We start from the raw sequence: 17,825 nt of genomic DNA, 5'->3' as shown, positions 1-17,825 counted from the left end.
AGACCAAGCCGGATGCACTTGTCAAGGTCTCAGTTTATTGAAGCAAGCTTTGAGTCTTAAGTAGTTTTTTTGGCTGCGCTTGGGCAGAGAGGGAAGGGAAAAGGGAAGGAGGGACTCGGCTGCACTTGGGCAGAGAGGGAGGGGGGAAACTTGGGCAGAGGGACTCAGCAGCTTCGGCAGCTTTGCAAGGTCAATGGTTAGAATGTTAGCGATAAGCTACAGACAAGGGGGGCACTCTATGGTGTTTTTCGGACCTTGAGTCTCTTAAGATTAGCGCTCAATGTTTGAATTAACTTTGAGTTATGTCTCATGGTTAAACTTCAAGGCCCTGTGAGAAACAAGAGGCCTAAAATGTCATGATTTTACTTCAAGGCCCTGAGAAAGAAGAGGCCTGAAATGGTCCCTAACATCACACTAGTGAATTAACAGAACATTTGAAAACTTTAGAACAAAAAGAATCAAACTCACCTAAGAGAACTGGACTGCAGGAAATAATCAAAGTGAGAGCTGAAATCAACAAAATAGAAACAAAGGAAACAATACAAAGAATCAATGACACAAAGAATTGGTTCTTCGATAAAATCAACAAAATAGACAAACCTTTATCCAAACTAACCAAAGGCAAAGAGAGAATATCCTAATTAACCAAATTAGAAATGGCAAGGGGGACATAACAACAGACACGGAGGAAATACAGAGAATCATCAGATCCTGGATATTGGAAATTGACAAAATTGCCGGGCATGGGTTGGGAGCACAGGGGTGGGGGTGAGGTAGGGATAAGGTGTTTATCAGCTGTAGGGGTTCTTTGGTATAGTTTTTGGAGTCGTTTAGGTACACTATCATATCATCTGCAAATAACGAAAGTTTGACTTCTTCCTTTCCAATTCGAATCCCCTTGATCTCCTTATGCTCTCTTATTGCTATTGTTAGAACTTCAAGCACTATATTGAAGAGGGATGGAGAGAGTGGAGAGAGTTGACAGCCTTGTCTTGTTCCTGATTTTAGAGGAATGGCTTTTAGTTTCTCTCCATTTAATTTAATGTTAGCTGTCAGCTTGCTGTATATTGCTTTTATTATATTTAGGTATGAACCTTGTATCCCTAATCTCTCTAATACCTTTATCATAAAGGGGTGTTGAATTTTGTCAAATGCTTTTTCAGCTTCTAATGAAATGATCATATGGTTTTTTTCCTTCAGTTTATTTATATGATAGATTACATTGATAGATTTTCATATGTTGAACCAGCCCTGCATCTCTGGGATGAAGCCTACTTGATCATAATGGATAATTTTTTGGATGTGTTCTTGGATTCGGTTTGCCAGTATTTTATTGAGAATTTATTTTATTTTATTGTATTTTATTGAGAATTGCATCAATGTTCATGAGTGAGATTGGTCTGTAATTCTCTTTCTTGGTTAAGTCTTTGTGTGGTTTTGGTATCAGGGTAACTGTAGCTTCATAAAAGGAGTTTGGCAATGACTCTTCTGTTTCTATTTTGTGAAATACATTAAGGAGTATAGGTATTAGCTCTTCTTTGAAGTTTTGGTAGAATTCTGCGTTGAAACCATCTGGCCCAGGGCTTTTTCTGGAAGGGAGGTTTCTAATGACAGCTTCTAATTCCTCATGACTTACAGGTCTATTTAAAATTTTACCTGGTCTTGATTTAATTTTGGTATATGGTACTTATCTTAAAAAGTGTTCATTTCTTTCACATTTTCCAATTTTATGGCATACAGGCTTTTGTAGTAAGATCTAATGATTCTCTGAATTTCCTCTGTGTCTGTGGTTATGTCCCCCTTTTCATTTCTGATCTTATTAATTTGCGTGTTCTCTCTCTGCTGTTTGATTAGTTTGGATAGAGGTTTGTCAATCTTGTTGATTTTCTCCAGAAACCAGCTTTTTGTTTCATTGATTCTTTGGATTATTTTCTGTGTTTCTATTTTATTGATTTCAGCCCTCAGTTTGATTATTTCCAGTCTTCTACTCCTCCTTGGTGAATCTGCTTCTTTTTTTCTAGAGCTTTCAGGTGTGCTGTTAAGTCTCTTAAGTGTGCTTTCTCTGTTTTTTTAATGGGGCACTTAGTGCTATGAACTTTCCTCTTAGCACTGCTTTCATAGTGTCCCATATATTTGGGTATGATGTGTCTTTATTTTCATTGAATTCAAGGAAGACTTTAATTTCTTTCTTTATTTCTTCCTTGACCCAGGTGTGGTTCAGTAGTTGACTGTTCAGTTCCATGAGTTTGTAGGCTTTCTGGGGGTAGAATTGTTGTTGAATTCTAACTTTATTCCATGGTGATCCAATAGTACACAGGTGGTTACTACAATTTCTTTGTATCTATGGATGTTTGCTTTGTTACCAATTATGTGATCAGTTTTGAGAAGGTTCCATGAGATGCTGAGAAGAAGGTATATTCTTTTCTGTTTGGGTGGAATGTTCTATAGATGTCTGTTAAGTCCATTTGGTTCATTACATCTGTTAGTTCTCTTATTTCTCTGTTAAGTTTCTGTCTGGTTGACCTGTCCATTGTTAAGAGAGGAGTGTTGAAATCACCCACCATTAGAGTGTGGGGTTTGATGTATGCTTTTAGTTCTAGTAATGTTTTTTTTCATATGTGGGTGCTTTTATATTAGGGGTATAGATATTCAGGATTGAGACTTCCTCATGATAAATTGTTCCTGTTATGAGTATAAAGTGTCCATCTCCATCTTTTCTGATTGATTTTAGTTTGAAATCACTTTTGTTAGATATTAGTAGAGCCACACCTGCTTGTTTCTTTGGTCCATTTGATTGGAAAACCTTTCCCCAACCTTTTACTCTGAGGTAGTGTCTGTCTTTGAGTTTGAGGTGTGTTTCTTGTAAACAGTAGAATGTTGGATCCTGATTTTGTATCTATTCTCTTAACCTGTGCCTTTTTATAGGTGAATTGAGTCCATTGATATTAAGTGATATTAATGACCAGTGGTGTTAACTCTGGTTATTTTTTCTGGTGGTAGTGTTTGTGCATTTCCCTTCTTTGAGTTGTGCTGGTGGAGGTTTGTCAGATGCTTGTGTTATTATGGGTGTCAATGGCTTCCTTGGTTTGTGATTTTTCTTCTAATATTTTCTGTAAGGCTGGGTTTGTGGCTACGTATTGTTTAAATCTGTTTTTGTCCTGGAATATCTTGTTTTATCCATCGATGGTGATTGCAAGCTTTGCTGGGTATAGTAGTCTGGGCTTGCATCCCTGGTCTCTTTGTGTCTGCAGCACATCTATCCAAGACCTTCTGGCTTTCATAGTTTCCATTGAGAAGTCAGGTGTAATTCTGATAGGTTTTCCTTTATATGTTACTTGACCTTTTCCCCTTACATCTCTTAATATTTGTTCTTTATTCTGTATGTTTTGTGTTTTGATTATTATATGGGGAGGGGATGCTTTTTTTGATCCAGTCTATTGGTGTTCTGTATGCTTCTTGTACCTTCATAGGAGTATCCTTCTTTAGGTTGGGAAAGTTTTCTTCTATAATTTTGTTGAATATATTTTCTGGACCTTTGAGCTGTAATTCTTCTTCTTCTTCTTCTTCTTCTTCTTCTTCTTCTTCTTCTTCTTCTTCTTCTTCTTCTTCTTCTTCTTCTTCTTCTTCTTCTTCCACCCCTATTATTTGGTCTTTTCACGGTGTCCCAGATTTCCTGCATGTTTTATGTTAAGAATTTGTTGGATTTGTTTTGTTCTTTAATCAATGAGTTTATTTCCTCTATAGTATCTTCACTGTCTGAGATTCTTTCTTCTATCTCTTGTATTCTGTTGGTAATACTTGTCTCTGTAGTTCCTGTTCATTTACCCAGATTTTCCATATCCAGCCTTCATTTTTTGTTTGTGTTTTCTTCATTACCTCCATTTCATTTTTCAAGTCTTGAACTGTTTCCATTACCCATTTGTTTGCTTTTCCTAGGTTTCCTAGGGTATCTTTGAGGGATTTATTCATTTCTTTAAACTTTTTGTTATTTTCTCATCCATTTCTTTAAGGGAGTTTTTCCACATCCTGTTTAAGGGACTCTATCACTTTCATAATGTTACATTTAAAGTCAATTTCTTCTATTTCTTCTAGGGTAGGGTGTTCAATTCTTCTTGTTGCATGATCCCTGGATTCTGGTGATGTCATGTTGTCTTTCAGGTTGTTGGAGGAATTCTTGTATTGGCGCCTGCCCATCTCTTCCTTCAAATACAGCCAGGAGAGTCTTGGTGTCTTTGTCCAATCTTTGCTGTGATTGACTCTCTGGGTGGATCTCCTTAGTGCAGGAGCAGGAACTGTTCCCATCTGGATGGAATTCCTCAGCACAGAAACAGGGACGCCTGGCAGTCCAAGGACCCTGCAGACACAAGGGCGAATGTGGGGGGAGGGCAGGGTCGAGTGGACCACAGAGGACCCTGCAGCAGAACTGAAGATGCTCTGCACTCCCTTGTGGGGACCTTCTGGCCTGCCTAGCATGCAGAGACTCACCCCTCTGGGTGGATAGCCTTAGTGCAAGAGCAGGAACTGTTTATGGGCCAAGGACCTTGCAGACAATAGGGCAGGCTTGGGGGAAGACAGGGTTTTGTGTAACAAAGAAGCCCCTGCAGCAGGAGCTGGGGGGCTGTGCTCCCTAACAGGACAGTCTGCCCCGGGATGCCCCACACTCACCAGTCTGGATGGAACTCCTCAGCACAGAAACAGGAATGCCTGGTAGCCCAAGGACCCCACAGACAAAAGGGCAAACGTGGCAGGAGAGCAGGGTCAAGTGGACCACAGAAGACCCTGCAGTAGAAGCTGAAGGTGTCCTGTACTCCCTTGAGGGGACCTTCCAGCCTCTGCAATTTCTTTAGTATGAGAACTTTTTGTGCAATGAAGCCATGCATGGTAGATCACCCTTGGGGTGGTTCCTACTGAAATGGAATTAAAATAAAATTTGTTGCTCAAAATATGTTGCTTCCTGATCATGGTAGGTATTATTCCACACATAAAGATGCCAAAGCATAAGGGCAGCTAGTGTACAAAGTCTGTCACTTCACTTTGAGGCAAGACCAAGGTCCTTCCCCCTGTATCTAGGTTGGGCAAGGTATCCCTCCAAAAAGAATGGGCTCCAAAAAGCCAGTTCAACAGCTAGGGATAAATCCTGGTCCACTGATAGTGGCCCCACTACTGCCCAAGCCACATAACTGTGAATCACTTTCAGAGGGCCTAGTTTGGTCCTATGCAGATTCCCCCACTATCAGTCCAGAGTCAGTGAGTTACCACTAGCTCAGGTCAGTTTTTACTGTGGGTATTCCCATCGTGGTCTTGACCCCTTTGCTCATATTATCACTCCTACCTCTCTTTGATTGTTCTCTGGTAGGCCAGCCTAGTGCTTACCTGTGGATTTCTGCATCGGCTTCCAGAAGTTTCTGGATGAAGGTTCTATGATGACATTTAAGGTAGTCATCAATTTGATTACAGGGAAGGCAAGTTCAGGCACCCTCTCTACTATTGCTTAGGTTCTTAGCTGGGGTCATTTTTGTGGATTTCTGGAAATTTCCCTGGTGCCAGGTTTCACACTAGCTCCCTTAATCTAGATATCTCTTTTCTTGTTCTTCCTCTCTGCCCTTCCTCCATCTCAGCTATCCCACTCTCTCATGTTCTCCTTCTCTCTCTGCCTTTCCCTCTCCTCCCTCTTCCTCCCTCCTTCTTCTACCCATATGCTTGCAATTTTCTCAGGAGATTTTGTCTATTTCCCTTTCCCAGGGGGATCCATGTATGTGTCTCTCTCAGGGCTCTCCTTGCTACCTAGCTTCTTTGGGATCATGAACTATAGGCTGTTTATCCTTTGCTTTACATCTGTTATCCACCTACGAGTGAGTACATACCATGTTTGTCTTTCTTGGTCTGGGGTACCTCACTCAGGATTTTTTTTTCTGTTTCTATCTACTTGCCTGCAATTTTGTTGTTTTTTACCGCTGAGTAGTACTCCATTGTGGAAATATGCCATATATTCTTTATCCATTCTTTGGTTGAGGAACATCTAGGTTGTTTCCAGGTTCTGTCTATTACAAATAATGCTGCTTTGAACACGGTTGAGTAAATGTCCTTGTGGTATGATTGAGCGTCCTTTGGGTAGATGCCCAAGAGTGGTATTGCTGGGTCTTGAGGTTGATTGATTCCCAATTTTCTGAGAAATCACCATACTGATTTCCAAAGTGGCTTTACCAGTTTTCACTCCCACCAGCAATGGAGGAGTGTTTCCCTTATTCTGCACCCTCTCCAGAATAGTTATCATTGGTGTTTTGATCTTAGCCATTCTGACTAGTATAGGGTATCTCAGAGTTGTTTTGATTTGCATTTCCCTTATGGCTAAGGATGTTGAGCAATTCCTTATGTGTCTTTTAGTTATTTGAGATTATGTTGAGAATTTTCTGTTTAGATCTATACCCCATTTTAATGTGTGATGTGGGGTTAGTGAAGATCTTTTCCCATTCTGCAGGCCACTGTTTTGTCTTATTGGCTATGTCCTTTGCCTTTCATAAGCTTCTCAGTTTCAGGAGGTTCCATTTATTAACTGTTTTTTCTGTGTCTGTGCTACTGGTGTTAAATTTAGGAAGTGATCTCGTGTGCACATGCATGGAAGGCTACTTCCCACTTTCCATTCTGTAAAATTTAGTATAACTGAATTTGTGTTGAGATCTTGATTTACTTGGACTTGAGTTTTGTGCATGGGGATAGATATGTTGACATCCAGTTATGCCAGCACCATTTGTTGAAGATACTTGCTTTTTTGCATTATATAATTTATAGTTTTAGATCCTTTGTCAAAAAGTCAGGTGTTCATAGGTGTGTGGGTTAATATCAGGGTCTTCCATTCGATTCCATTGGTCGACCTGATTGTTTCTAGGCCAATATCAAATTGTTTTGATTACTGTAGCTCTATAGTAGAGCTTGAAGCCAGGGATGGTGATGCCTCCAGAAGTTCCTTTATTGTACATGATTGTTTTGGCATCCTGTTTTTTATTTTTTCATATAAGTTGAATATTGTTCTTTCAAGTTCTCTGAAGAATTGATTTAATTTTGCTTTGTGGTACCTATTTGGGCTGGAGAGAGCTCAGTTGTTAAGAATGTACATTGCTTTTTCAGAGGATCTAAATTTGGTTCCAAGACAGACATGGAAGCTCACTACCAACTTTAACTCCAGCTCCAGGGTATCTGTGCCTCTTTTGCTTCTGAGGCCACCATCACTGACATATTCACTTAGCAATAAATGTACACACACACACACATACACACACATACACACTCCCTCCCCCCTCTCTCTTCAAAAAGAATAAGCTTTAAAAAAGTAAGAATTACAGCATTTGCAGAGAAATGAGTGAAACTAGAGGTCAACATATTTAATGAAATAAGCCAGTCTCAGAAATACAAAATAAAAGTCCATTTTCTATAATATATTGTGTTCAGTGTCTTACTTAGTTTTCTATTGCCTGTAGTCTGAGGCTGCTTGTTCATTTCCCAGCCACCCAGACCTGAAATAATCATACAGAAACTGCATTATTACAAAACTACTTGGCCTATTAGCTCATGCTTTTTTTTGGTCAGCTCTTATACCTTAAATTAACCTATTTCTATTAATCTTTGTATCACCACATTGTTATAGTCTACCAGTGAGTTTCTGTCCAGTGTCCAGCATCTGTCTCCTGCGGCGGCTACATGACTTCTCCCAGCAGTCTCTACCAACAATTGTAATGACAAAACACCATGACCAAGACACCTTATTAGAGCAAGCATTTAACGTGGGGATCATGATTCTCGGGATCAGAATCCACGACCACCACTGTGAGGAGCATGGCAGCAAGAAGGCAGACATGGCACTGGAGCAGTAGCTGAGAGTTCACATCTGACCCATAAGCACAAGCCAGGGAGAGGGGGAGAGAGCTGACTAGGAATGGCGTGGACTTTTGAATCCTCAAGGCCCACCCACAAGGACACACATCCTCCAATGAAGCCACACCTCCTAATCCTTCCCAAACAGTTGTTCAATCATCTTGGAGCCAAGCATTCGAATATAGAAAAAAAACACTCATACACATAAAATAAAATTTAAAAATTAATATTATGTAGTTGGGCATAGCAGTGAATTGATTCTGCCTCCGGATGACGGGATGTCCTTGTGTCTTCCCTTAAGAGTTATTCGTCTGGGCACATCAAGGCCTGACTCAGTGGATACCCTTAAGAAAATGGTTTCACTTTGTTTTCCTTCCCAGGATTTCTGTCTTACCCATATCCTACCCCACACAAGTTCAGACCCTACAGGTGGTCATATACATTCGCTGGGTCTGCTTACCTCTCTGAATCCCAATTTAGGAAGTGTAAACAAAGACTGCCTTTTGACTACTCAGCCACCCAGATCCAAATAATCACACAGAAACTATTTCAATTATAGCAGTGTTTGGTCAATGGCTTAGGCCTATTCATACCTAGCTCTTATATCTTAAATTAACCCATTTCTATTAATCTGTGTATCACCACAAGGCTGTGGCCTACCTGTAAGTTTCTGGCATCTTTTTCCTTCAGCAACTTCATGGCATCTCCCTGACTCAGCCTTCTTTCTCCCTGTATTCAGTTTAGTTTTCTCAACCTACCTCTATTCTGCCCTGCCATAGTTCAAAGTGGTTTTTTTATTAACCAAAGGCAATAAAACATATTCATAGCATACAGAGGGGAATCCCATCTCATCTCCCCTTTTTTGTCTAAATAAAAGAAAGGTTTTAAACTTTAACATAGTAAAACTGTATATAACAAAACAAGTATCAAGCAAGAATTACACTTACAATACTTAGTCTATTTGTATCTGGAAAGTTTCATGTCTAATTTATCTTTTATCATAACTAAGGAAACCTATAACTATCTGTCTTCATTAAAGACCCCAGAAGGATATATTACCTAAGTACACAGGAAGTGCATTATAAACAACTTCCAAAACTCTAGAATTGACAGAGATATCTTGCTGGCTGGAGAGTAATCCAAAGTTGGGGCATCCATATTTAGCCTATAAGCCCATAGTATCTGGCACACTTTTCTACGAAGCAGGAAATTTGAAAGACTGTTACGCTTACATTGGCAGTTTGTCAGTCACGTTCTCCTGTGCCCTCCAGAATGCATGGCAGACTCATTCATGAAGCAGAAACCCTGAAGGATTCTCTCACCTTCTTTAGGCAAGTTCAGCAGTCATTTTTCTGTGGGTTCTGCATATCCAGTTTATATAGCATACTGTCAAGCAGTCTAGACAAGAATAGTTTCTTGTCCAGATGGCTGGCCTTTTCTCACTGAAGGCGAATTCCATAACAAATTTCTTCAGTGCCCATCAACCTCTCTGAAGCAGATATGACTCATTGTTGAGAAAAGTCCAAGTGCTTAAAACATTTTAAATTCATACCCTCTAGCTTTTTAAAGTGTTGAAGATTAACTGAAACATATCTCTGTATATCTAGAAAACCTAATATGACAAATTTGATTATTATAAATGGCTATCTATTAATCTGTATTTCTTAACTATACATTACATTTCTAAATGAGCTACATAAATACAATACTTAATAGAAGAAATATAACATATAACAAAATTGAACTTAAATTTGTATCAATAAACCAAAGTGCATACCAATGTAAAGTATTTATTTCTGTATCATAAGTTCCCTTTAAGAGAAAACAAACATTTGTAAACAATGATTTTTGGAATTCGGGCATACTTTTCTCCAAATTGCTTCCTGCTGTTTGTTTGGTAAGGTATTTTTAGGACTCATGGAGACCTTTTTGGTGGTATTGTTCCATCAAATCACATTAGCCTGGAAGGAATCTACAGGTTCTCATCTTCTGTGAAAGCAAAAGCAAACCCTCTTTCCCAAAGTAATATACGCTTAGATTCAAATTTTGAAGTCAAGATACCTTTACATTATATAAGTTGGTTTAACGTAGCAGCCCCCCAAATCAATTATCTCCCCTCTGAAGTCAGAAAACTCAATAATATACATAATCCAGACTCTCTGTGTATTTCTCATTTTAAGTGGTTTTTATTGCTCTATTACTTTTTAATATTTATTTTATTATCTTTACTCCTTTAATCTATGCCTGTACTCTTTCTTCTCTCTCTTAAGCCCATGTACATATATCCATCACTATGACCCATTCATGTCTTATTGTGTATCTGTAATAATTTTCTTACTAGGAGTTTGTTTTGTTTTGAAATGCTAAGCAGGTGAGGCTAGGATTAATGCTTCAGCTTTGCCTGTTGACTCAGCCCAGTCCAGTGTGTTGGAGGTATGTTTACTACCACTGTGACCCGTGTTCAGTTCCCGAGCTCTGGGGATACAGCAGGTCTATATCACCATTAAGCAATCTGTAAAATGCTGCTAACAAACCCGGTTTATGTGCAGACAAGCCCCCAGGCAGAAGTGCATAATGGCCCCCAGGAATGTTAATGGGTCCCATGTGACCCACGGGCAGCATGTATTACATCATCCATGTATGACTCAGCTAAGCCCTTATGTGAATGCATGGTTGCATTATCCACGCATGCCTCCACTAAGCCCTTGTGCATGTGTGAGCCCTGTCGTCTTCATATTTCATAGCAAAGTCAAACCCCTGTGCACATGTGCTAGGCAGCTTTTTAAAGCTGGATGGGCCATCTCTCTCTTTCTCTCTCTCTCTTTTTCTCCCTCCCTCCCTCCCTCCTTCCCCCCCTTCACTGACTTGCCCAGGCCTGTACATACCCCCTCTAATATACTCCTAAGCTGGTTTGTTGCATGTTCTGTGTTTCCTTCTCACTTGTGCCTGGTAATTTCATCTGGGTCTGCCATAACTTGTTTGGTTTGGTTCACAACTCAAACAGTGGTTTCATTATTGTTCTCCTGTACCAGGTCAGACATGCACAAATGTCCAAGGTGTTCCTTGCATTCGAATGTTCATTTCAACTCTGGGAATTCCACTGATCTGGCTTTGTTTTATGAGAACCCTGCTCCACACACTGAAAATCTACCTCTGGCACAGTCAGACGTACTTCTGTTACTGTTGTGGATGCAGACCTGAGGTGGCCTTCTACTTGCAGTTTACCTCAGAGGGATGCTTCTTTAGCAATCTGCCGGGCATGCCCTGGCTGGCTGGTCTTTTGATGAAGCAAGGAAGACAAGTCCATCTCCGGGATAGTAGCATCTCTAGGATCGAGGCAACAAGGGTCATCGTCCATCTCTCATTTCCCCACACCTAGAGAAGGAAGTCCAGGCTTTTTGGCATAGAATTCCAGGCTGTACATGGTTTGCCTCAAGCTTGCCATCCAGCATCTCCTCTGACCCTCTTTTTCAAATGAAGTCAGCCATTGGGCAGCGATTTTCCTAGTCAAGTATAGCTTTTATGAGTTCTAGCTCATTCTCCATTATATATGTTGTTCTTTTTCTAAATGCTATAAAGTCCCAGGCGGCAGCTGTAGGCAGGTAGCGGACTCTGGGAACAGCCAGTCCCAAGGCAGAGACTGCTGCCAGTCCCAGAGTGGGTCACCCAAGATCCCCAGGCGGGTCGCTGTGGGTCCCAAGTGGGCGAGCTGGTCCCGCCATGAGGCAAGCGGGAGAGACAGCTCACTGCGGGTTTGGGAGAGCCAGCGGCAGGTGTGGACATGCGGTGGGTGTGGACATGCGGCAGGTAAAAGGCACATAGACACAGTAGGTAGACATAAAAGTAGACATTTTTTACTTAGAGGAGAGAGAGACAGAGAGAGAGAGAGAGAGGGGGGGGGGAGCGGAGAAGTGGGGAGAGAGGCAGAAGCAAAGCTGCCTCTCTGAGAGGAAGATGAAAAAGAGAGCGAGCTCAGGTGGGAAGCTGAAGATCAGCCTGCCTCAGTGGATGGGGGAGGGAGTGGGTGTGGTTTGTCTCTTAAAGGGACCATGGACCAAAACCATAAATATATATATATATATATATATATATATATATATATATATATATAAAATTCTCCTGGAACTTAAGAGTCAGGAAGGAAAAACAAACAAGAGGAAAATTTTGAGATTCATCAATCTAACCACCACCCACGCGATTAATTCATCTAGAAACATGTTCTTGCGTATAGGCCATATATGCAGTCAACTCAGGGTAAGACTGTAGGAAATCTAAGACAGGAATGGCTTCACAGCTTCCTTGCCTATGTAACTTGTTTCTAGTCCCTGGTGGCTCATTACCATTATCAGAGACACTGGGAACATCTTGGTATTTGGAAGATCACAGATCTGCTCTAATAGTGGTCAGTACAGACCCCATCTGATCCAGTTAGAACAGGGTCATCTGTAGTGTGGAGCTGTGGGCCGGCTTCCCGCCGCCCTATGCCCCAAAATAATTACACAGAAACTGTATTCTTTTAAACACTGCCTGGCCCATTATTTTCAGCCTCTTACTCACATCTTGATTAACCCATATCTAATAATCTGTGTAGCACCATGAAGTGGTGCCTTACCGTTTAGTTTCTAGCATACGTCCATCTTGGGCTGGAGCTTCATCGCATCTGGCATCTCTCTCTGAGGAGAGGCACGGCAGTCTGCCTAACTTAGGAGAGGCGTGGCATCTTACTGATCCTTCTACCTCACTTCCTCTTCCTGTTCTGTCTACTCCACCCACCTAAGGGGCGGTCTATCAAATGGGCCAGGCAGTTTCTTTATTAGCCAATGAAATCAACTCAAACAGAAGACTCTCCCACATCATTTCCCCTTTTTCTGTTTAAACAAAAAAAGAAGGCTTTAACTTTAACATAGCAAAATTACATGTAACAAGTTATCAAGTAAGAATTACAGTTACAATATTTATATCTACTTTATCTTTATCATAACAAAGGAAAACAACTATAACTATCTATCTATTCTTCAACTCCATCAAAGACTCCAGAAGGGTATAATATTACCTAAGTAAACAAGAAATAAGCTACTTCCAAAACTCTAGAAATCACAGAGACATCTTGCTACCTGGACAGTCACCCAAAGTTCTTCTGTACTGTGGGGGCACCCATCTTCGGCCTACAGGACCATAGTTTCCAGCAGATATTTCCATAAAGCAGGAAATTTCAAAGACAGTTCAGTCACTATCTGCTGTGTCCTGCAGAATGTCTCGCAGAATCTTTCATAAATCAGGAACCCCGAAAGATCATCTCACTTTTAGGCAAGTTCAGCAGTCCTCTCTCTGAGGGTTCTCTATGTCCAGTTTATGCCAACAGTCCAGGCAAGAGCATTTTCTTGCCCAAATGGCTATCAAACTCAATAAAGATCCTCTTCGATGCCCATCATCTTCTTGAAGTAGATTGGTGCTGCCAGGAGCAGACGTGTCTCATTGTCATGAAAAGCCTTAAGTTATTAAAACATTTAAGTGGAATATTCTGTAGTCTTTGAAAGATATTAGGAATGCCTATCTAACTGAAATATATCTCTATATATCTAGAAAATCTAACTAACATGACTATAAGCTTTACTATTATCGATGATTATCCATTAACAACTTATATTTCTTAATTATACATTACATTTTTAAAATGAACTACACAATCATAATACCTTAATCAGTATCAAAAATACATATACATATAACAAAATTGACCTTAAATCTCTATCAATAAAGCAAAATCTATACCAATGCAAATTATTCATATCTATATCATATCCCCTTTTAGATGTAAAAGAACATTTATAAACAATATTTGGGTATATGGGCGCAGTTATTTCTCTCCAAACTGCTTCCTGCTGAATGGGGACGCTGTTAATCAGATCTTCATAGTGTAACCTGTATGCCAGGTTCATCTCAGTCATCAGTGGGGTGAAGTAATTTTCTGAAGTTGTTCACAGCAACCTTTCAGGAGGCCGTGGTCTATCATACCATATTGGCATAGATGCAATCCATAGGGTCTCATTTTCTGTAAAAACAAAAGAAGAACCTCTTTTCCAAAGTATCATATCCTTAGATCCAAATTCTGAAGTCAAAGTATTTTTAAGATATCTTTCTTGGATTAGTTCAGCAGCATTTATAAACAAGTATCTTTTAGCAGCTGTTGCTCCTTCCTCAGTATTCAAACAATTCAAAGAGAGCATAATAGTATACAGTATCAAGGTTCTCTGTATATTTTCCATCTTTGTGCAGCTTTGTTTTAACCTCTATTTCGTTTATTTTTACTTTTGCTTTTTGAGACAGGTTCTCTGTATATCTTTGTCCTGGAATAACTCTATAGACCAGGCTGTCCTTGAACTCTCAGAGATCCACTTGCCTTTGCATCCCAAGTGCTGGGATTAAAGGCGTATGCTACCACACCTTGAACTCACAGAGATCTGTCTGTCTCTGCCTCCCAGGCATTGGGATTAAAGGTGTGTGCTGCCACACCTTGAAGTCACAGAGGTCAATCTACCTCTGCCTTTTACATGTTGGGATTAAAGGTGTGTACCATCACACCCAAATTACTCTTTCTCTCTTTTTCTTTTTTACTTTTAAGAACTTTAACCTTTAGCCTACAATTATTTTCAACGCATTGTAAACCATTTTGATGTTTTCTTCAACACTAAATCTTTCTTTTACTGTATATCTCTCTTTTTGTGACCACATGAGTCTTTAATTTACCCACCAAAATCGGTAGAACTAAAGCCGTAACTTTGGCGGCTGGATCCAGCCCATGCCTCCTTAGCTTTCTAGCCTCATGGCGGAGGTACCCGCAGGAGCCATGTTTATCGCCACAACTCTATGGCATTTCAAGGTCCCTGCCAGCAAGCAAGCTGCAACAGTGTCAAACAACATTCAAAAACTCCATAGTCAGGACCGCCTGCTTGAAAGAGTCAGTTTGCCCTGGCAGATAGCCGGCATTTTAAAATGGCACAGCTTTTTTCCTGCTATGGCTGAAAACTGAAAAGCACACGTTCAGCTTTTCATCAACACCGTTTAAGTGTTTCGTGGCAGGACCTCTTAAAAGAGCTGCACGGTTTTGCAGCTAAAGCTGAGTCAGGAAGCCTCTCTTAGATGAGAGTGCTTGCTAGCCAAACCAGAGAAATTGCTGCGACCAAGAAAACATGTTTTACTCTATTCTTTCCCAAGCTCGAGCTTTCTGTGGATTCAGTTATCCATGTGGGTGCCATTCTGTAGTGTGGAGCTGTGGGCCGGCTTCCCGCCACCCTATGCCCCAAAATAATTACACAGAAACTGTATTCTTTTAAACACTGCCTGGCCCATTATTTTCAGCCTCTTACTCACATCTTGATTAACCCATATCTAATAATCTGTGTAGCACCATGAAGTGGTGCCTTACTGTTTAGTTTCTAGCATACGTCCATCTTGGGCTGGAGCTTCATCGCATCTGGCATCTCTCTCTGAGGAGAGGCACGGCAGTCTGCCTAACTTAGGAGAGGCGTGGCATCTTACTGATCCTTCTACCTCACTTCCTCTTCCTGTTCTGTCTACTCCACCCACCTAAGGGGCGGTCTATCAAATGGGCCAGGCAGTTTCTTTATTAGCCAATGAAATCAACTCAAACAGAAGACTCTCCCACAACAGTCATCTCTGGAGTAGCCACTTCTTGAGGAGGCTGTAAAATGTGAGCCTGTTTCTAAAGTGACCAAAGGTCAAAGACTTCAAACTTGTTTCTAGTTCCTTCAAGGTTATTGTGCTTCTACCTCAATCAAAGGCCCCACCTAGGTGTTGATCAGAGAGTTCTGCTCTCTCAAGGTTATTGTCAACAGTTGTGGCTAATGACCAGTCCTTGGGCTCCAGGAATACAGAAGTAGATCTGTTCCTACCTCAAACAAAAGTCTAAGGATCCAACTAAGTTCCACTTTCCTTTATGGAGATAACTTGGAATTCTACCCAGGGAGTGGTTTACCTACAGAGTATTTTGGTCTAGGGCATGAGTGTGACTCAGTGACTTGTTTTGTTCTAGCAACAGAATGTTTAACTATGAATATAGCCTGAGACCTTCAACTGGTCAGTTCATTTCCTTGTATCATGTTAATGCAGTCATTTGCCTTACTCCTACCTTTTGGGGTCAAGGGTATTTTAAGTGGTTGGAAATCAAATATAGGTGAATTTTCAGTACCCAATGAAAAATTCACTCCCAATACTCTCCTATATGTTTCTCTGTTTTATTATTTTTATTTGCATCTTCATATTCTTAACTATATTTCTAAATTCCCACACCTCTACTCTGGAGAAAGGTATTTTTGTTGAGGCTGGTCTCTGACAAATGGTGCCACAATGAGGGGCTGATTGGTGAACCCAAAAAAATACGTAAGAGTGACCAGATGTACAGAGGAGAACGTGAGGAACCTGCGAGAAAATTGCTCCACAGGTGAGGAGGTGAATAAGGAGCGCTCAGAAATAAGTAGTAGTGAAAGACCTGGATAAATCCAGACCCTCCCCAGCAGGAAAAAAAATAGTCAAAAATCTAAGCAGGGAGAGAAGAATCAGAAATCTAGGACTAGCCGGTTCAGTTTCAGAATTAGCTGAAGATAAAGTTAGATTGTAATCTTGAGTATAATCTTGAGAAACAGGGAGTTGCTCCCTTGTGATCATCACTGGTATTTTCGGAATTTTCTGTGACACCCTCCCTACCCCTTTTTCTCCCAGTCACTCTGGGTTGAACTCCTCCCCTGCATGGGTTATGAGTCTCAGCCCCAGTGCACTGGTACCTGTCAAATAAACCTCGTGTGATTGCAGCAAGGACGGTCTCTCGTGAGTTACTGGGGGTGTTGTGTTATCCCGAGACTTGAGTGAGAGTCTCCCCACACAAGGAGTCTTTCAGTAGAATTTAAAAGGCAAAGAGAGAAGTGGGAAAGGAAAAAAATCGGGAGTAAAATTTGTAAATAATAAGTATAGTTATGGGACAAGGGAAAGTAATCATATGTCTACAGAGTTAATTGGAGATATAGTAAAGGACAGGGGAGCCCAAGTACAGCAGCATCAGATACAGGAATTTTCAAATTTATAACAGCTATGTCCTCTGTTTTCTGAGCCACAAGACCTTAGATGCTGCAACATGGAAAGATGTTGGGATAAAGATCCAAGAACATTATTACAATTATGGACCAGAAAGCATCTCTGTGGATTCATTTCATTTCTGTATGTTAATACAGGAAAGTCTGGATTTAAATCCCAAACAGCAGGAGATACTTCTCTCTGAGCCTTTTAAAAGGGAGACAGCACCCTCTGCACCACTGAAGGAGCAGTTAGATTCATTTACAAAACTGAGAAATTGTCATCCGTCAGAGCCTAATGAAGAGAGGTTTTCATCTCCCTCGTTAATGACCAGCAATGCGGAGAGACAGGGATATGATGATAAGATTCAGAAGGAGCTAAAAGACTTGAAAGAGTTGGTAACCTATCACCGGACTCTTTGTATCCAGGACTCTTACTAGAAGAGTAATTCTCTTCCTACCGTAATAGCTGGTTTAGAGCCACCCATAGTACAGAGAGCTCCAAAGGCATGGCAGATGCCTGACATTAGTTATGAGTTTCTTGCAGAAGCTTGTATCAGAGAGAGGCTGCTAGCAGAGGGGAAGAGAGACAAGGATTTCAATTATTTCTTGTAATACAGCAAAGAGATGCTCAATGAAATCTGCTCAGGGCACATACTCCCATATCATTTAAGTTTCTTAAAGAATTAAAAACTGCTTGCGCTCAGTACTTCCCCATGGCTCCTTTTACTCAGAACTGTTAGAAAATATAGCTGTAGAAGCTCTGCCACCAGCAGATTGGAAGCAGATAGCCAAGGCTTGCCAGTCAGAAGGAGACTATTGTGGGAAACTGAATCTGCAGAACAACGTCTGGCTACAGCTGAGAGAAAC

This window comes from Arvicola amphibius, chromosome 7, assembly GCF_903992535.2.
Source record: "Arvicola amphibius chromosome 7, mArvAmp1.2, whole genome shotgun sequence".
In the NCBI taxonomy this organism is placed as follows: Eukaryota; Metazoa; Chordata; class Mammalia; order Rodentia; family Cricetidae; genus Arvicola; species Arvicola amphibius.
This window is presented reverse-complemented; position numbering follows the sequence as displayed.